Genomic DNA, 21,147 nt, shown 5'->3' with positions numbered 1-21,147 from the left:
CTTTGAACATACAATTCTTTCTCAGCACAAGGGACATAGGAAAACTGGCCCCGGTCCACAGCTGAGCCCCTGGCCACGGCTGGCTGACCCTGGCATGCAGGGCCAACGAGTCTCTACCCCCTTGGGCACCTTTTTTCAGAAGTGTAAGCCCAGGGAAACTACCTCTTCTCTTCGTGACTGTGTGGAAGGTGTTTTACACCAGACCAGGTGTGCTTCTGGTGTCCTTAGAGCTACTGTCCCTGCTTGACAGTCCTATTACAATAGTCCAGAAAGTTTTCCCTTCGGTTACTCTCTGAACAAGGGGGCACGGACATGCAAACACTGATGGATGACAGGCTCTCAGAAGCACTCGTCCCTCATGCTACTTCCAAGGCCATTCCACAGGGATACCTTGAGGATATGCTGCTCCCACATCTCACAGAGTGATCTGTATCTGGAGATTTAAATACTTTTCATCCCCACCAGGTACTGGTGGGTCTGATAATGGCAGAGCTGTGTATAAAATGTAAAGCAATGGCCGGAGACTCAAAGTCCAAGTGATGTCACAAGGCTATTATGGTCGCTCTTCCTTCTCTTTGCCTGAATCAGGCCACTGCTGCTTTCTCATTAAAGGAGATGGTGTATGTAAGGTAAGTGACGATGGACGTGTCCCTGAGTGCTCAGGCCCTCGCTCCTCCTTCTGTCGGGCTCCTCACGTGTTTACAAAGTGAACACAGGAAAACAACATGGAAGTTTCCTGTTGCTTAGGAAAGGTAATGACAGCTTGTTGAGAGAACATGGCAGAAACGACGAGGGCCGAAGGGGTGAGAGCCGGCAGCCGGTGTGCACGTGTGCTGAACGGGGCAGGCGAAGAGGAGAGAGACGGAAGGGAAGGGTCATGACCTTGGTTGGGTAGGACAAAGGGTAAGAAGACACTTTGAATCCAGTCTGTTTCAAGGACCAGGTCGTGTAACAATCTGATTGCTCTGTAGGCATAGGCTCCTATAATCCATTTCTGATTTGTTTTCCTATCCCAAGAAGTCTTTGGTTTTGAAAGATGACAGATATTACACATCATGCGGAAGGGTGAAAAATGGGCCTTGTGTTGGCTTGGTAGGGCTGCCAAAACGAAACACCGCAGAATGAGGCCAAAATAACAGAAGTTTATTTTCTTGCATTTTTGGAGACTGGAAGTCCAAGGTCAAGGTGTCTCGATTTCTCACGGGGGGCTTGTGCACGTGCAGGTCTGTGCTCTAACCTCCTTATAAGGACACCAGCCATACTGGATTAGGGCCCTCCATAAAGATTTCATTTCAACTTAATCGCCCCTTTAAAGATCTTATCTCCAAATACAGTCACATTTTGAGGTACTGGGGGTTGGAGCTTCCACACATGCATTTGGGGGTGGGGTGGGTCACAGGTCAGCCCATAACAGGCCCAAACCCCAAGTTGTCAGCGCCGTAGTTTGCATTTATAGTACAGCGACTGCACCTGTGTTTATCTAAATGTCATATATGCAAATGAATAACGGAGTATGATGATCTGAATTTATTAAAAGGCATCTCTCTTTTTTCAATGCAAACCCAAATCTATAAATTATACACTAAGTGTGGTGATTTGCTTGCTGATCCGCCGAGGCCCGCCCACGGCGGCAGGCGGACCACAGGGAGCCCCACGGAGAGACCCGTTTCCTGATCACAGCCTCCTCACTGGCGGGCCACAGAACCTGAGATTCCATCCAGTTCCCTCACTGGCACTAATTTCCTCTGCAAACATACGTGACCTCTGGAAGGGTCTTCTACGAAGTGAGCGTCAGCCACGAACACCTTAGGGTGGAACGGCGAAGACAGCAGTCTTCAACTGAGTCTGACGGACGCTCTTAGCCACTGCTGTGCGGCTGGCGTGTGAATGACGATCCCCTTTCGCAATCTCTCTGGTCCAGGTCATTCGAGATTTAAAGTGATGAGGAGAGCGTGCGCATAACTCTTCCTCGTCTAACAGAGGAACCTGAGACGAGAAAGAGGAAGGGGCTGAAGCTGGCGGTTCGAGCACCTGCTCCCTACTGTGCACGCTGCTGGGTGCTCTCCCCTAAAAATAATCCTGCATAGGAGTGTCGGCCCCACTTTACAGAAGAGGAAGTAGGCGCAGATAAACCACCGTCACCGAGCTTGCCGCCAGGGACGGGGCAGAACTCATATCTGGCCCCGTGGCTGGCCTGTTGGGTCAAATGGCTCGAGCTCAGCTTCAGTGGCCTCATTTTAAAAACGGCGATGCTAAGGCACCCACTTTGCTTGGCCTTGCTGCGGGGTTTACATGGCTTCATCTGCACTCATAACAGTGTGGTGGGATGCAGAGGCCTCTGGCCGTCTCAGGAGAAGGCCCATGCAGCCCTGGAGCCCTTTGCTTTTGGCCCCAGGACAGGCTGTGAGGTGACACGCACACCTCGGCCTGGACCCGCGGTGCAGCCATCTCACCCCACAGGAGGTGAGGCCAGCGGAACTTCAGTCACCTACAGAAGCACGAGAAATAAGCCATTTTTTAGAGCCACTCAGTTTTGCAGTGGACCACAGATGACTACTTCAGTTGAACTAAAAACATGTTAGCTGACTCTGCCCAATTAAAAGCCTAAGAATGAGACGAGAAAGAACATTTCCTAATCCATACTTTGAAGTTTCTCTCTCCAAAGGTTTCCAAGTTTGAAAAACTGATTTTTCTAGCATAGAAGTTCAAGTAACCTCAGCACCTCTGTGACTAGTCACAGCCAGCAGGCTCCGTGTGTCTGATGCAATCAACACCTCGCTGAGCCCTGCGAAGGGCAATTATTTAGCTTAAACTTGACTAAAGCAAGGGCACAGGCTCCGAGGTGCACGCGACCAGACGACCCCACCCTGCTCGTCCCCCGGTCCTGGAGAAAATCGGCAGTCCTCGCCACCGGGGGCCCCCTTGGCATTTTTCTCTGTGGCATCCGATCAGGGAATTTCTTTAGTTTGTCATACCAAATTCCGAGGCCTTCATTCCAATGCTGACGTGTAAACATTCTCCCATTATTGTGTATTGTCAGATGTGTCTATGATCACGACGATGTCTCTCCCGAGAGCAAGACTCGTGCCTCTTAACGGCCGATGGTCGGTCACATGGAGCGACCTTGGGCCAGTTCAAAACTAATCGTCCGCTCCCCGCTTTCTCTCCCCCCTGCTGGCAACGCCTTTCACTCCTCTGCACCACCGGGCCAGGTCCTAGTCGGGCATCGTTTCTCCCAGACCTTTCAAGACTCTCTGGGGCTAGGTTAGGTGCTAAGTCTTTCTTGAAATTGCAGCACTTAATCTTGGTACGTTATTACAATTGCATATATTATTAAAATTGTACATCTTGTATGCATTATAATAATTGTGCTTCTCACCCTGCCATTCATTCAACAAATATAACATGTGAGGTGGTGATAAATGATGCAGTAGAGAAAAATAAGGGAGGGAAAGTGGGCTGCATCCACCTAGTGGAAGAGGCACCCTTTCGCATTTTGTTCAAAAACAAAAAACAAAAAAAAACAGCTTTGCATGAGAAAAAGCTGTTCTTCAACTGGTGTGTGTGTGTGTGCGTGTGTGTGTGCGCGCGCACAGAAGGAATCTGTAGGCAGTTACAGATTTGATCCTAATGAGATGGGAAGCCACTGGAATGTTTTGAGCAAAGGCATGAAATGATCTATGTGTTTATGTGACAACTTGGTGGCTAGATGGAGGGTAAACTGTAGGGGACAGGCGAGGAAGCAGAGAGGCCAGGCGGCTGTGGTGCACCCAATGGTTCTCAACTGGAGGCAATTGTGCCTCCCAGGGACATTTTGGCAATGTTCGGTGATGTTTTGGGTGTCACACCTGTGGAGGAGGGGGTTGCTACTGGCATCTAGTGGGCAGAGGCCAGGGGTACTGCTAAGCATCCCACAGTATACAGGAGAGCCCAGTGTCCCTCAAAAGAATTACCGGCCCCAAATGTCAGTGGTGCAAGGGTTGAGAAACTTGTAATCTGTGAAAGGACAGTGGCTCAGATTAAGAGGGTAGTGGCAAGAGCTGGAGAAGCGTTTGGACTCGGGTTATATTCGACGAGTAGAGCTGATCATATTTGTTGAGGGATTAAATGGACAGCATGAGGGAAAGATGGTGACGTTTCTCACCTGAGCAACTGCAAGAATGAGGTGCCCTGTATTGGGATGAGGAGGGTGGGAGTAGTAGGCAGGCAACAGGTGCTTTGTTTAGTTTGGGGGTGAGCGGAAGGGACTGATGGGACTCAAGGGTTCAGTACTGCACATATCAAATTTGAAATTTTACCTACTTGGTGTTAAGTGACTATACCAGGTGGGCGCGTGGACGTAGGATTCTGAAGTTTACGGGAGAGGCTGGGGCTGCAGATGTAAACTGGGACGCCTGGTAAGAGTACTCTATGCAGTAACTATAGGACAGGATAAGATTGTCTGGGGAGAGCATGCCAACTGAGGAGAGCGGTGAGGGGTCCCACCGTGCAGAGGAGGTGGAGCCAGCAGAAGACGCCGAGAAGGGGAAGAAGCCTGAGGAGGGGGAGAACGGACAGGAGCGTCATCAGCCATCGCAAACGCTGCTGAGAGGTCGAAAGGCAAACAAGGACCAAGAAACGACCACCCGATTCGGCGACATGGACGCCAAGGCTGATGTGACAGCCGTTTCGGTGGGACGGGGGGAATGAAACCCTGACTGGCCTGGATTCAAGAGCTAACAGCTAGGAACGAGACGGTGACATGCCCTCTCTAGGCCTTTGCGAAGCTGAGTAAGGAGAACAGTCTGGAGGGGATTTTTTTTCTCTCAACTTCTTCTTTTACATATTCAAACATGGAGAAAAGCTTACAGTACAACTCCCCTTCTGTCTACCACAGAGATTCAACATTTGACACTATCGTGTTTTTCCTGTATGAACATATGTAGCCATACATGCGCACACACGCATTTCTAAATAGTGAAGATCATTTTGCCCCTAAATACACTTCGGATATACCTCCTATGAAAAGGCTGTTCTCCTACATGACCATAATAACCATTAACACACCTAGGAAGATAAAATATATCCCCAGTACAGTATAGCCGGGCATATCCAAATTCCCCCAATATGTGTCGCATAGCATTTTTTTTTTTTTTCAAACCAGGATTTAATCAACTTCTTTGCATTGCACTTGGTTATCATGCTTCTTTGGTCTCTATTAATTACTTTTAGGAAAAAAAAGCTGACTTACAGGATGGATTTTATTGATTCTTTGCCATGCCATTTTACTCATTCTTCTGTCCTGGAAGGAAAGCTTTTGAGGGTAGCACATATATTTATTATTCCTGGTGCAATATCCTAAAATTAACATTTCCCAACTTTCCTATAACTCTCTGCCTTTTCATTTTCAGAAAACACTCAATTTATTTCAAGATTTTTTCCCCTGTAACGGCCACCTATTATTCTGAAGACTTAACGGAGCAACTTTCAGGGGTTATATTCTCCCCCGCCTCTCCCCTACTGTAAGAATTCATGGGAGACCGCGTCTTAAAGCTAATCAACACCTAAAGCAAACATCATTTTATTGATTAATCACGACAAACTACCTTTGCGAAGTAAAATGAATTCTCTGAAATTTCGTTCCTGATTAGCAAAATAGCACCTCCTAATACTTGAGGGTAAGAGCTGCTGTCAAACATGCCTGCGCGACTGAAATTATAAGAGCCAGATGAGCTGGCTGGTCTGGTGCCGGGTCATGTGTGCTACATGCTCATCTATCTGTGTAGTCACAGCTTTAATAGAGAATACAAAATTTGACCTTACTTGTATTAGGGCTTCTAGAACTGGTCTTTCGGAATGTATAAATTCTTTAAACAATGCAATGTATAAATTCTTTAAACAATGCAATTCTTTTAGCATCTTAAAATGCAAACTGACCCAACAATGTTTATGGCTAGAATTCCAAAGAACATTTAGGCACTGTCGATTTACCTTAGAAAATTTTCTGCCATAATCTTCAAATTATTGTCTTGTCCACAGTATTGGAAAGCATTAAAAATAGAGTACTTTTTTATACAAATGGATTTTATACTCTTTACTTCAATGAACAGTTCAAGATCCCTTTAACTTAACATTCGTTTTTTTTTTTGCTATCTTACAAAGCCTGAAATTATCTAGTATATTACATGAAATTTAAACTATGATGAAAATGAGTTCATCCTATATATGGGTTCATAATAAAATAAAATGAAATGAGTGAAATAAGTTCGTTTCATATGATGAAATAAATGAATAAAATAAAATGGTTAATTATTTTTAAACTTTTTATTAATGTACAGTTGGTATACAATATTAGTTTCAGATGTACAAATAGCAATTGAACATTTATATGCCTTACGATGTGATCACCACGTAAGTCTAGTAATCATCTGTCACTGTGCAAAGTGATTACAACATTATTGACTATATTCCCTGTGCTGGAAGCAACCTAAGTGTCCATCAATGGATGAATGGATAAAGATGAGGTACATATATACAACGAAATATTACTTAGCCATGAAAAAGAATGAAATCTTGCCATCTGCGGAAAACATGGATGAACTTAAGAGGGCATTATGCTCAGTGAAATACGTGAGACAGAAAGGCAAATGTCACATGATCTCACTTATGTGTAGAATTTTTTAAAAGTTTAATTATTTTTGACCATTTTCTTTCACTTACTTGAACTTCTTCAGTGCTCTGGCATCTGTGCTCACTTAACTAATCATTTTAAACTCCTTTGGGCCTATGGATTATTTCAGAGAGGTAATGACCCTCCCTGGCCGCCCAGTCCACCCAACCCGATTACCCCAGCAAAAAACCTCACTTGAATAAATCAGAAGCTGGGCTCAGACTTTACGAAATACCTCTCGGGAGACCAGATATAAATGATTAATCCGCAGTGAAGTCAAAATCCTAGCTACTGTGACGGTAAGCCCGATTAATCCGCAGTGAAGTCAAAATCCTAGCTACTGTCACGTGACAGTAAGCCCACCTGTGGACCGCCTGCTCTCTCGCAGGCCGCCCGGGAGATCCTGCAGACTAAGCGGTCCCTCCCTGACCGTACTACTCGGACGTCTGATTGAGATGCAACTACATGGGATGGACGGGCCAGGGGCGGAAAATCATCCTCTCAACTTACCCTCCAGGAACTAGGAAATTACACACTCATGTAGACAAAAAGACAACTATCTCACGCGACTACCATTGACATTTTAACAATTTTAATGGTTCAGTAATTAAACATTGTTGAATTACTTGCTCTCAAATGAAGCAACGTCACCAAATCAATGCAACATGTTCCATGATGTTCACTGTGGCAGCGGCCTCCAAGGCGTGCATTCCAGACACCCTGGCTGGGAGACGTAACTGGGGACTGGGACGAGCTCCCGCATGAGGTCAGGCATCTGTGCAACAAGTGATGGTGTGTCGCCTCTGGCGCTGGTTCCACCTCTCTCAGATACTTGCTCCGGGGGAAGCCCGCTGCCATGCTCGAGGACACGCAGGCAGCCTTCAGAAGACCGCAGCCCCACGACCCTAAACTGGACCCAGCCCGCCGAGCCAGGCCCAGCTTCCGAACCATCAGAGACTGCATGAGATGACAAATGCTTGGGTTTTAAGATGCTCGGGGTGGTTTCTTACATAACAAAACATAATTAACACAATTATATACACAAATTATCTGGTCGAAGCTGTAACTTTAGTACTTGTCATTTAGGTATTAAAACCCGCAGCATGCTGATGTGATCAAGGTATTAAAATACCCATTAACGAATACCTTAGCACCTCTCAGGGCAAGAACATGAGACTTCCTTAGAGTACTGTTCGGGCTGATGTCACCATTGCCCTCGGGTAGCTGGGAGTGACTGGTCTGGTAAGTCTGAGAAGAAATTCAGAGGCTCAGCCACTTCCTCTCTCCTCTCCATCTGGGATTCGGGGGACTGAAGGGAGCCATTTGCTCTGGTGTGTTCCCTGTCACACAGCCATTGTGGTGGGGCAAGGTCTATTGTGTACATGAACTTGAGGTTTAAATGTGCCAATTTCAGGAATGCAACACTATGGAGCTCAGCGCTGCTGCGAACCTCAGCCTCGGCTCCCGAACGGCAGTCACGGTAAAATCCCATTTGAATCTTTGTCAACCTGACTTCTGAGTCTTAGTCCTTAACTGAATCCAAACTTCAGTAAGAAGAAAAAGCAGACCTTATCACCCTCTAAGCTAAGTGCTATTATGGGTATTTTGTGTCTTTGTGGAGTTTCCAGTACATCTGGGGTATAAACTAAAACATCTGAAGGGCTACCTAGAAGCAGCACGTAATTATTAATAAATAGGTGAGGAACTATGATCCTCGGTGAGCAGAAGAAAATCCGAAGGAGAAAGGTGAAAACACAGGTGCCCAGACCCCATGCCAAACCCACAGGATCAGAACGGGCCCCAGCAACCGCATTTTTGCTAAGTTCCCAATGTAATGCTGATCCATACCAATTTCAGAACGCAAGATACACTCGGTGAGTGCAATGACTTTGGAGAAAAGGAGACGGCTATGAGCTAGCAAAGGAAAGATGACAGCTGGCAGAGCTAAGTAAACTTGAAAGGACACGCAGAGTTTAGATGAAGAGGGTCAGAGGAAAGCGACATTTGCTAGCTTATTAACTGCCAGGCCCTGTACTACACAGAATGTCATTTAAGACGATTTCATTTCATATACGGAAAAACTGAGGTTCAAACAGATTAAATAATTGGCCCGAGGTCACAAAACTAGTTAAATGGCAGAGTGGGATTAGTACTTTCATTTTGTAGATGAAATCGAGCCTCAGGGAAGTTAAATATTTTGTCAGAAGTAACAAAATTGGAAAGTGGCAGAACTGTGGTTAGTAAGTGGCCACGTTGAAATCGTTGAAATCGGGTCTGTGAATCTAAAGCCTACATTGCTGCAGCTGCTTCTCTTTATTTTTATTTTTTTAATAAGAGGGGGAGGAGAAGGTCTATATTGCTTAGGAAAACATACAAAGGTAGGAAAGAAAAAGTAAACTTAAAAAAAGAAATCAAATCAGACCATCAAACATTCGTCTATATTTTAACTTATGATGCAGCCAGAGAAACAAACATTACAGACCACCAATGGCTTAGAAATCATTTTAACTGATTACTAAACGACGACTAACTGAAATTAGCGATCCAATTTGCAGACTGGACCCATGACATAACAACTAGTTGGAAAGCACCAATCTAGTCAAAGTTCAATTAATCTATGGTTAGCCTCAATTTTAAAGTGTTATAAGTCAGAGTACTCTTATTTGTAACTGAAATTTTTAAAGACTGCTTTATGACAATGTTTTACTAGACTTCTTTGTGTTCAGTATTATTATTTTATGGACTGTTTAAAAAGTGAAGCTTAACATCAATTCATTTCTAGTCTCCGCGTATAGGGACTTTGGTTCTATTTTTCTATCTTCAAGACCAAAGTCAAAATTCAACCCTGTGAGGCCCTTCCCGTAATTAAAATGCATCATCTTTTCTTCATTGCTGCTACGGAACCTTGTACAACTCCATTTAGCACTTATGTCATTTGCCTTGTATGAAAGCCATTTGTTTACAAATGTTTCTACTTCTCTTCAGGGATAAAGACTCTGCATTATTCACCTGTGTATTCACTCGACATTTAGCACACTGCCCTGCACATTCAGTAAGAGCTTGCGGACGAGTTAGTATTTTTCTCAGTAAGATGAGCATATAAATTACATACACATCTTCCGCCAAACCAACCCTGAACTAACGAATATAAGAAATTTACTGTTGAAAGCATTGCAGTGTACAAGCGGGTTTGGTCAGCTATGGAATTGAGGAATCAGGAGCCAACAAGATCATTTATTCATCAACAGATGTGTTCTATGTACCAGGCATCGTGTACACAACGGGATAGGACAGATGTAGTCTCTGCCCTCACAGAGCTCCCAACCTAGCAGGGAGGCACACGATAACCCACACACACACACACACACACACTGAAGAAAACACACAGAAGGCGGTAATAAGGGCTCGGAGTGGAGTGGAGGGCAGAGGGCTGCTCAGATAGGGTAGACATTTGACAAGCAAAATTTAAGCTGAGGCTTGAAGGGTAAGAGTCAGTTATGCAGAGAAGCGGGTGGCCAGCAGAGTTAAGGCCCTAAGAGTGTCTGGGGTGGTGGGAAAGGGGGCCATTGCTGCAATGCCAGCTTCGGGGGAACAGTTACTGCAGCACATTCCCCAGTCTTCTGTTTTTCAATCCCTTGCTTCTATCACTTCTCTTTTTCTAAGGCTTAGATTTTCCTGGCTAAATTAAGTGACAGCATAAACACTGGGGAACATACGACTACCCATTTCCAGATAATCCTCATTTCCTCCCAGTCCCTGTGACTGATAAATTCATCTCGGAGTGACAACTATGTCCCAATTAGGGAAGAGTGTTCCTCTATATCGCTTTTAATTCTGATTTGGAGCCCTCCTGATTGCTAATCAACATGTTGTGTGATTACTTCAACAATCACTTATAGAATGTTATCTTGTCATCGGAAGAAAGCAGCTCTGCTTTCTGAACTCTAGCTAGAGCCTAGCTCTCCGCTGAGCGAATGGCATCCCAAGCAGTCCCTAACCACTGAGCGTGCTCGATCTGCTGCTGGAGCTACAGCCCAGGTTCATTTAGGAGCCTGTGATGTCCTGGAGAAAGCCCTGGGTCAGAAACGAGAGGTTGTAGGATCTGGTCACAGGTGTGCCACTTTGTTATGCAAATATCGGTAAACGGTAAACTGTTTACTTCCTTTAGATTTAGTTTTCTTATTGGTAAAGCGGGAATACATGGAAGTTGCATTTTACACAAATTCAACTACAGGTACACGTGCTTAGCAAAAAGTTTAAAAGAAAAATAGCAATTTAAATAGCACTCAGTGCGCATATGCCCTGGAGTCAGCAAGAGCTGAAAAGCACAAATCTGTTGTTCCAGCCATCTGATTGCTTATATGCCTCTCATTGAAAGTCTCGCTCTGCAGTATGATTTCAGTCTTCAAAGATTTATATATTTGTTTGTTTAGGACAAGGTCCCTACATATAATCCACTTGCTTATCTAGGGCTCCAATGAAGAAACAGCCATCCAGGTGATGTGATTTTCTCATAGGTTTTCTTCAGAATCAAGCAGGGTGTCAACTCCACTATGCCACTCTCTCACACTGGCATGTAGGGGACACGTACATCAAAGTTGATGGAATTCTAGAAATGCATTGTTGAGACCGTGATTTACCAATTTTTTTATGTACTGGTTATTAAATTACATATTTCATCAACCACGTCACTATCCCAACAGAGCTATGTTTCTATCTAGGTCACAAATGTATTCACGTATCTGGAAAATGATGAATGTACAAAGTTATTCATTGCACAATGCTTTTTAAAAGGATCAGGTTAAAAAAAAAAAAACACCTAAATGTCCAAAAGGAGAGGACTGATGAAATGATACATTATACAATGGAATATTATACAGTCATAAAAAATGAGAAAACATCTCATATGATACAGAACAACTTCTAACATCAGTGAAAAAATAAAGTATATAAACTACACAGAGTATTTACCATTTATGTAAAAACGAAAGAAAAATAAAATATATATAGTACTTATTTGCTTGTATAGGCATAAGTGTTTTTGGAAAAATATTCAACAAACTGTTAGCTTTGGTTGTTTCTTCTGCAAGGAACTGGGTGGCTGAGGGCCAAGTATGGAAAGAAGACTTTTACCTCATGTCTCTTTGACTTTTTGAACTTTGAACCGTGTGATTGTATTACCTAATCCAAAAGGAAACACAAAAAGAAAGTAGTTTGAGATGAAATAGGATCGTGTTAACGGAAACTATAAAAAGTAGGCAGTCTACGGGTAAACACCTGTAGGTAGGATGTGCGACTATGAAGGACTTTCCTTAAGAGAGCCATCTTTCCAAACTTCCCACTTCATAGATCTATAAACCAAGGCCTTGAAAATTAAGTGACCCATGTAAGGTCACATGGCAGAAGAGCGGGGATTAGAAACCGGATATTCCAACATCTACTCCAGGACTTTTATTGTATTGTCTTCTCATTTTGTGTGGGCAACACAAAGCCAGGTAAATTTAGACTACATATGGGTTGTCACGTTCTATCTAAATTTTAGAGTCTGAAGTCAGAACAATCTCAAACCTTTGGACTACTCATTTCTTGTGTGGTCTGCACATGGCTACACTTATAAACAGGCTGTGCATATTTCTATCACTGTACACATTACAGTACGATCCTTCTAACTCAACTGAATTCACTGAAGGAAAGAACTAAGATGTCTTATTTTAATTTTTTTTTAAATATACAAATGCCTAGTACAATTGTACTGCCAAAAATATTAACATTGGTTCGCATTCCTTAACCAAAACTCAGGGACTGGATGTGTTTTAGAAATAAGAATTTCTTGGAACTTAAAAAAGGTTACAAGGTACACAAACCATTATGTAAAACCTCACATACCAGTGGCTAAGGGCAGCATCCCATAATCAAACGTATTAATATTTCTTCAGCAAAATATGTGATAAAAGATTAAATGTATAAACTCATTAGCTCAGGTCGTATTTTGCTACCAAATGAATTTTGTCTCCAAGCTTAAAAAGTTTTTGGTCGTCAAAGCCTTCCGAATGTTGGAATTAAGAAATTACAGACTCACAAAGGTGCTGCTAGAAAATGTGGTTAGTCACCTCAACTCTCATCTTTCTGATGGGGACAGAACAAGCAGGCAGCTTTTACATCCCAGATTTGGGCCAAGGACTTGTGATTAAGAGATCCAAACTCGTAGAGGGGGCAAAAGCTGAGATGATGACTAGAGTAAAAGAAGAAAAGAAACTCCTAACTACAGCACTGCATTCCTATGGTAGCCTCATATGTTATTAATTTAATAAAAGCTCCATTTGATTAGCTCTTGTCAGCTTTTAAATGGAAATATGTAAATAAAACTCTGTCCCGCATGGCTGACGAGAGGACTGAGGGAATGAGCTTTAATCCTACTGGGAGGTAACTGTGCTTGACCAGTGCGGCACACTGAAATAGCATCCCAAGTCCAGCAGACAGGAACACATACCGTTTTCTCAACTTGGTACCACTACGTTAGTATCCTTTTATCTTACAAAGGCGAATATGTTTTTTTCCATCTTTTACAAAGGGAGAAGCTCTGGAGTCAAAACACAGCTTACACTAAAATCTTTTCTTTCCACAACCCAAGCTGCCCCTCCATTTTGTTTCTGTTAATATTACATACTTCATTCCTGGCAAAAAAATCAAATTCGTACTAAAAGACTAAGAGCCAACTTTGCAGAACGATGTTTGATTGATATAGTTCAGTTTGCTGACATTGATTTCTCAATCTTAAAATTTTAGCTACATTTTACCTGAATCAATTATTTTGTTCAATTTATGAAGTTGATATTCAGCAAATGTTTATTACAAAAAAGTGTGTTCCGTTCCAAAAATGAAAATAGCAATGGTGAACAAGAAAAAAAAAAAACACCCCTAAGTGTTGGCTATTCCAGCAGGAAACCCTATGCTCTCATATTTTCATCATAACTCATTTTTTTAAAAAGAAACCTAACTAGCTAGATCTTATAACAAATATACCAACACATTAGTAACCTAATACAACAAAAAAAGGTAAACAAAAACTAACCAGGCTATTTTTTTCAGTCTGAGAAAAACAAAACAACAAACTCCCTGCTGGGTTTCTTGACCATTCGCATTGAGAAATACCAAAAACTAAAATACTTTTTATTGAAGGATTTCACGGGACTTGTTTCCCCATACCATCCTATCTAAATGATCAGCGCTATTCCACAATATAATCATTCCGTTTGAGACCACTTAATGGGGCGGGGGGAAAGAGAAAAAAAAAAAAAAAGCCACTGGTTACTCCGTAAAGCACTGGTCAGAAACCACACACCGGTGTTCTAGGACACACAACCAATCGACCAAAAGGACTTCTGGAGTAAGCTGCCCCCAAGATTGAGAATGCAGACTCCGAAATAGCACACGCGGTCACGACGTCCCTTAAGCCAGATGACCTTCCTACGGAAGCAGAGCCTTTAACTTAGAAACTCAATGAGAACTGCCCCTTCCTCCGACGTTAAGATAAGGCAGGGCGCTGCAGCTGGCGTGGCAGGGGCGGCCCGGCTGCCGCCGGGGAGGGACCGGCCGCAGACAGCGGAGCGTCCCCGTGCTTTGACTACTCCCCTTACCGTTAGAAGATCTGGGAGGGAGGAAAGGAGGAGAAACACGCCAGAATCCGGGCACAGAGGCCCCTGGCCTCGAAGGTGGGGTTTGGGGAGGCGGGGAGGGGCAGCTCCGTGTGTGGTGACCTTTTGTGAACGCGCACTGGGGCAGCTTGGCTCGCCCCGAGGCTTTTCGAGTCTCCGAGACCGCGGCGCCCCGGGGACGCACCGGCCCACGGCCTCCACTGCAGCCTCGGCGGGCTGGGCGGCCCGTCCCTCCCCCGCCCGCCAGGTCACTCAAGGGCGCGTCGGCTTCCGACTCAGGCTGGCGCGAGCCCGGGCCGGTCCTCGGCCTAATCCCTCCGCTGCCGGCCGCGCACTAGTTTTAATCACGCCCCACCCCCCTGGCCGCTGGCGTCACCTCCGCCACCCCAGCGCCTTCCAGCAGCTTCCAGAAACGTCGCCTCCCCCAACGCAGCCACTCACAGATGGCGGGCTCTGCAGCCACCGGCCCCGCCCCCAGTCGTCTCCGCAGCAGAAACTGCGGCTGCGGCAGCCGGCCGGACGGCCACGCCTCTGCGGAGGCCGACCGGAAGTGCTCCCGTCCTCGCCTTCCGCCACGCTCACGGACCAAATCCTTTGTGGCCCGGACGGAACCGGAAAAGGAACTCTTTTGCCGCGGACCCAAACCGGAAGCTGCCTTCCCGGCGGAGAGGCCGCTGGGGAGGAGCGGGCCGCGGCCGAACGTGGGGAGAGCGTTTCGCCGCGCGGTTCGGCGCTCGAGCCGGGACCGGAGTTCGGAACGACGCGGCTCGAAGCAGAGTACTGGCGCAGGTAAGGGAGGAGGAGCAGCGTCCTCTGGCGCCGGAAGCGGGGACAGAACCGGGCCGAGCTGCGGGGCGGCGTGCGCACTGGCAGGGTGGGCCGGGCCGGGGCCCGGCTCCGGTGCGAGGGGCCGGGGCGGGGGGAAGGTGTGCGGGTCGGCTTCCGGAGCCGTTCGGGCGCGGAGAGGTAAGAACTGAAGAGAAACCAGAGTCGTGTTCGCGCGTCCCGAGGGGCGTGCAGCCGCGGAGGGTTAACGGAACCCTGCGCCGCCTTGGTTGCCAAGGTCGCGTTTGGAAACTGACTTCTCGGTCCTGCCCGTCCCCGGCTGACGACCGCGGGGTCTGGCGCCCGACCCCCTGCCTCGGCTGCAGGCCCCCCGCGACCTCACCTGCGACAGCGCTGGGGCTGCGCCCGCGGGGCCTCGGAGGGCAGGCAGGCAGGCTCCGGTGCCTGTCAGGCTCCTGTTTGAGCAGCCGCTTCTCTGGGTTTCCCCCTTTTGCACGCGGGTCTGCGAAGTAAGCGTAATTGCATCTTTTTCGCTGTTCCCGTGGCCACCCTCACACATCCATTGCGTTGTTACTGGCTGCTTACTGGGCCAGCAGTTCATGTACACGCTTTTGGAGTTTCTGGCTCCCAGAAGAAATGAACAGGGAGGCGTCAGAAGAGAGATGCCGGGGGCGAAGTGGAAGACTGGGAGGCCGGTTTGGGCTGGCAGCGCAGTGGGCTTCGTTTTAGGTCCTCGTGCTACCTTCAGGTCACACGCTGCGCTGTTTGGACTTTCCCAGAGTCGGGCTGGTGTTGATAGATCATAGCTGAGCAAGGACAGAGTCAGACTGGTCTCATAGTGGTATGGAGTGCGGACGGGATGGAAAGAGAAGTGGGGACTGGAGATGCTTCCAAAGAACTGTCCGCAGAATTTGGTGACTTAACTGTGTGAAGAAGAGGGAAGTGGAAGGGTAGAGAACCGCTCAGATGTTCTAGTGTTTGTGTTTGGAACGATGGAGATGCCAACGTATAGGGGAGATACAAGAAAGCGGAGCCAGTTATTTTCGAAGGGAGCACTGTGAAGATGGTCGTTTAGGGACAGATTGAGTTGTAAGAATCGCCCCCAGGATTTTGTATGTAGGACAAAGGAAATTGTATGCGGCCTGAATAGCCCAATTTTTCAACTGAATATTTTCGCTCAGGCGTTCTGCCCTATAGGTCTCCAACCCCCAGCTGTTCTGAGTATTTAGGATTTCAGCCACCAACCGACCTGCTTTTCGCATTGAAATGGTGGTAGTGGGATCTGGGGAGCAGATAGCAAGGCTCCTTATGTTTCACTTTTATAATTGAAAGAACCACCCGAAAAAGTTTTCTAGATCCCTCAAGCAGGTGTAAATTTTCACTAAGAACAATTTATTCAAGAGATAGATTACCAGTTTTTCTTTAGTGCAGGCTGATATAAGATGTGCTGCATGTTTTCTACAGAGTGAAGTATAGAATTAGCACCAGATAAATAGTAGTTAAAATTTACTTTGTGCCAGGTGCTAAGCATTTGACATATATCATTGCATTTAATTCTTAGAACAACCATTTTACCAATAGTTCGCTGAACCCAGATGTGCAGCTATAAAGCCCTTGCCCTTAGCCACTCTGGACCTGTAGAAGTTTGACTCTTTCCTGTATGGTTCCCTTTTGCAGGTAGAGTTTTAAGAAGAACCAACCTAAGACAGTAAATTGGTAATGTCTGTGAGGAGCTTAAAAAGGAAAAGTTTAGTACCAACCTGTTTTTACTCTTCTGGTTGTGGTTCTCGGTGGGGCGATTGTGCCTCCAAGGGGACATTTGGCACTGTCTGGAGACACTTTTGATTGTCCCGGCTGAGGGGAGCGTGCCATGGGCATCTAGCAGGTAGAGGTCAGCGATGCTGCTGAATGAACATCATAGGACACGTGGGACAGCCCTCACAACAGAGAACGAGCTGGTCTAGAACGCCTGCAGTGCTGTAGTTGAGAAGCCCTGCCTTGGGGATATTTCTTCTGGAATCGGAAATTGAGATGCACTGGGACTGATTTGCTTAAAAGTGTTTTTATTTTTTAAATTATTCCTTGGCTTGAAAGGCATGTAAAGTGTATACAGCTAGAATAGAAAAGCATAACTGGTTTTTAAAGTGAGCTTGTGAGCTGCAGTTTCTCAGGAGATGATTGTCATTAAATCATGGATTTTCAGATTCGAGGAAGACCTTGAAATTATTTTACAGCTCTACTGAGTCTCCTGTATCTGGTTTTCCTGTATTTTGAATTCCTCTCTAAACTATTTTTAACAATCACTTTAATTATACCGAGCTCCAGTCTCATAATTTTGACTTTATTGAATGTCGTTCTGATCAATGGGACTACACTCAAAACAAGCTTGTTACATGTGTAAATCGTAGTGTAACAGTGTAACATATTTTTGTGCTGATACAGATCATTTACTTTAATGTAAAGTAGTATCTTGTCGGCAGCATTTAAAAAGTAGTGTTATTATTGATGGTTGAAAGCAGAGTGGGTTCTTTTCTCCCTGTCAAGTATTGGCACAATGAATCTGAGGTTTTTTAAAGTAGTTTCTTAGTATCATGCTGACATGTTTGTTTTAAATTGTGCATAGACTAAAATCTTAGGCTTTCAAATTCTGGTCAATCTAAATTGGCTTTAAATAATAGTATCTCTATTAAAAGTTTTGATAAACTTGCTTGCAAATGAGTCTACTATAGAAACCTGTCCTATTGCCAGCCTCTGCCCTCTCCCCACAAATTTGCTAGGTTTATAAATAAATTCAGATGTTTTATTTGCACTTCAAGATTACAATTTTAAACTATGTTTATCTTAGGACATGCAGTTCTCAGAATATACTTAGTATATATACGTTTTGTAAAATAGCATAGTTCTTTTTCAGAGTAAATAGGATTTTTATTTAATTGTCTATTGACTTTTTTTTTTCAGGGTTCATTGAAAAATCCTTAGTGATATTGACATGTTTCAAGTGACATAAATTAGCCAATGACTCGGAATGATGGATTCCCCGAAGACTGGAAATGGTTTGCCAGTGATTGGACCAGGGACTCATATAGGGAAATCTTCACTCCACATGGTGGGGTATTTGGGAAAAGTTAGTGAACTTATTTTTTGCCTCCGTGCAAAGTTGGTTTTTTTTTCTCTTATTTTGAGACTTTAATTCGGTTTTAATTTTACCAATTAACTTCTAAAAATTTGTATCTTCCACGGAAATCTTATAGCAATGGCGAAAGATTGTTTTACTGTGTTACCTGTCTCTTATTAATGTGTGAAAGTAGAAATAAAGCATAGATCTTATGGTTTGCTATTCTCTGAAAATGTGGAACATGCATTTTCCTTGGCAATTGACATTACTTTGTTTCCTGAAAATAAAACTGATGCTATTCTTAACACTTAAAATTTAATATTTAAAAGTATGATACATTCTTTTTGGAATAATAGCTGTATTTAAAGCTTGTGTGCATTTTTTATTTGCCATGTCGAAAATATCTTTGCAGTACATTTCTAGGTGAAAGGTGTAATTTTTTTTCCTGCTTACTTTTCCATTTAACTTTTTGTAATTTGATACAATTTAAGAATGTCTATATTTTAATTTACTTTATTTCTCTTTTAGAATTGTGATTCTGCTAATGTCCCATCAGATGGGTATTGCCCTGCTTGCAGAGAGAAGGGAAAGTTAAAAGCCTTAAAGACTTACCGAATTAGTTTTCAAGAATCTATCTCTTTGTGTGAGGATCTGCAGGTAAAGTATTAATCGTAGATAGTATCGAGATTTTAGTCTTTTGCTTTTTCCTTCGGTATTTAATTTTGTGCTCACTTTGTATTTTCCAGGCTGTATATTTGTAATACATAATAATCAGAGTTTCTGGATTTGTCTGGTATGCTATTGCAATATGTTTGTTTTTATCGTCATTAGTCTTGTGAGAGGACAACATATATTTCAAGATTGATTTTTTTAACTTCTCAAGGGCCCTTGCTAGCTGTTGGTATATAGTAGTTACTCTCTCATCTCTTTCGTGTATTAACTTTGGGATTAATTGGAGGAGTTATTAGTCTCTGCAGGTTATGTACTTAAGGCTCTAAATGTCTTTTAGAATAAATTATAGTAATTTGTACCCACTGGTACAACTTTTATATAGGAAGGAGCTCATTAAGTTCTGTAATGCCCTACGTTGTATTGTACTTGACTGCTAAGAAACTCACACACACATTTAATTCTCATAAGTTCGCGAAGTAGGTGTCCCCATTTTGTGAATAAGAACACGTGCAGAGAGTTCAGGAACGCAAGGCCTTTGGAAAGCAGCAGGCTGTGGCTGGAACGCAGCCTTCGGATTTCAGGTGCTTTTATTCCAGCTAAACTAGCAGCTCATTAGACTGTCCTATGCTTTTGAAAAATCCCTGGTTCCCTTAGGTGCTGACTCGGTGGAGTTGAGCCAGATATTCTATAACTTTTTTAACTTTTGAAGACGAGTCTGATGATTAGCCACATTTGGAAAAAACTAGACCGAATCGCACTGTTGGTGGTGCTTTGCTCGGTACAACTTGAAGAAAACCCCAGGCATTCTCACGATTGGAAATACGTTTCTCGTGCATTTATTCAGTAAACATTTCTTGAGTGTCACTGTGTTGGTACTTTTCCAGATGGTAGGACACAATGACAAACAAAAATTTCTCACTCAAAAAGGTGGTGTTCTAGAGTGGGGAAGAAAATAAACAAGTCAAGTGTGTTTTTTTGTGTGAGGTGATGAAAAGTGCTATGGAGGCAAATAGAGCCACGGGGACCGGGTGTCAGCGAGTGGGACGTCGCAGGGTTACGTAGATGTTGAAGGGAACTCCTCATGGAGGAAGTGGCGTTTGAGCAAAGACCTGAAGGAGATGAGGAGGAAGAAGCTGTGGGGATCTCTGAGACATGGAGGCTGCCCGTCCATGTCTGTGTGGCCACGGGGAGACCTGTGGCTGGGTCTGGCAAAGGAAGCAGGGTCGCAGAAGATGGGTCGGAGAAGTAACAGGAGCGGGCTGGGCCAAGGAGGGTCTCGTCGGCATTGTGAGGTCTCTGGCTTTTACTTGGGCTGAATGAAGAACCCAGGTAGGGATGTCGGCAGAGCAGTGACATAATCTGACTTACGTGTTCAAAGGGTCACTGTAGCTGCTGTGTTGAAAGCGTGTGTCATGGGCAAGACCTCAAGCAGGGAGACCAGTTGGAAGGCAGCTGCAGGCAGAGCAGATGGTGAGCAAGGCGATGAGGCATGGTTGCATTCTACGTGTATTTTGAAAGCGGAGCCGAAAGGATTCGCTGAGGGATTGGGCTACACTGTAGGAGAGGTTGGGCTCACGCACGAGTCCCAGATTTTTGACCTGAATGATTGGAAGAGTGGAATTGCCAGTTACTTTGATGACACGGCTTTGGAAGAGGAGGATTGGGAAAAGGATCAGGAGGCCAGAACCAGTCAAGCTGGAGACATCTGCCCAACATCTGTGGGTCTGGAGCGAACAGCTGGATCTGTGCTTCTGGCGTTGGGTGCAGTGTTTGTGACTGGAGATGCACGTGGGGAGTCGTCAGCGTGTAGCTGAGTGAACCATGAGATGGGTGAATTTACTAGGAGTACGGGTAAAAGAACCGTCATCGCTAAAGAATCTGGTTTATTGTTCTTTATTAAGTAGGGTGCTGACTCTGCTTGAGATTGGGAAAGATTGTTTGCTTTTTAATTTTTGCCTCTTCGAAATTTTTAAAAAATTTTAGTTGCAGTAACCAAAAAAAAAAAAAAAACCCATAACAAAGTTTATCATTTTAACCGTTTTTAAGTGTCCGACTCAGGAGTGTCAGCTGCATCCACATTGGGGTGCAGCAGGTCTCTAGGACTTTCTCATCTCACACAAGGGAAACTGTCCCCATGAAACAGTAACTCCCGCCCTCCCCCAGCCCCGCTCCCACCCTTTTCTCTATCTCTATGAGTTTCACTCCGTCAGGTCCCTCATATAAGTGGACACATACGGCATTTGTCTTTTTGTGTCTGGCTCATTTCACTG

The 21,147-nt window shown here is 44.6% G+C and overlaps 1 protein-coding gene across 1 annotated transcript in view; it reads left to right on the top strand.

The window, feature by feature from the left end:
• Positions 1 to 14,913: 14,913 nt before the first annotated feature.
• USPL1 (ubiquitin specific peptidase like 1) overlaps positions 14,914 to 21,147 on the top strand; it is a gene marked incomplete at its 3' end in the record, with an annotated part of 28,535 nt that continues 22,301 nt past the window's right edge. Inside the window, exons 1-2 of the mRNA XM_015590112.2 lie at positions 14,914 to 15,093; positions 18,734 to 18,862. The remainder of the gene's footprint in view (positions 15,094 to 18,733; positions 18,863 to 21,147) is intronic.

This window comes from Pteropus alecto, unplaced genomic scaffold (assembly GCF_000325575.1).
Source record: "Pteropus alecto unplaced genomic scaffold, ASM32557v1 scaffold80, whole genome shotgun sequence".
NCBI classification, from domain to species: domain Eukaryota; kingdom Metazoa; phylum Chordata; class Mammalia; order Chiroptera; family Pteropodidae; genus Pteropus; species Pteropus alecto.
Note: the sequence above shows the minus strand (reverse complement) of the source record. Positions and strands in the feature narration are given on the sequence as shown.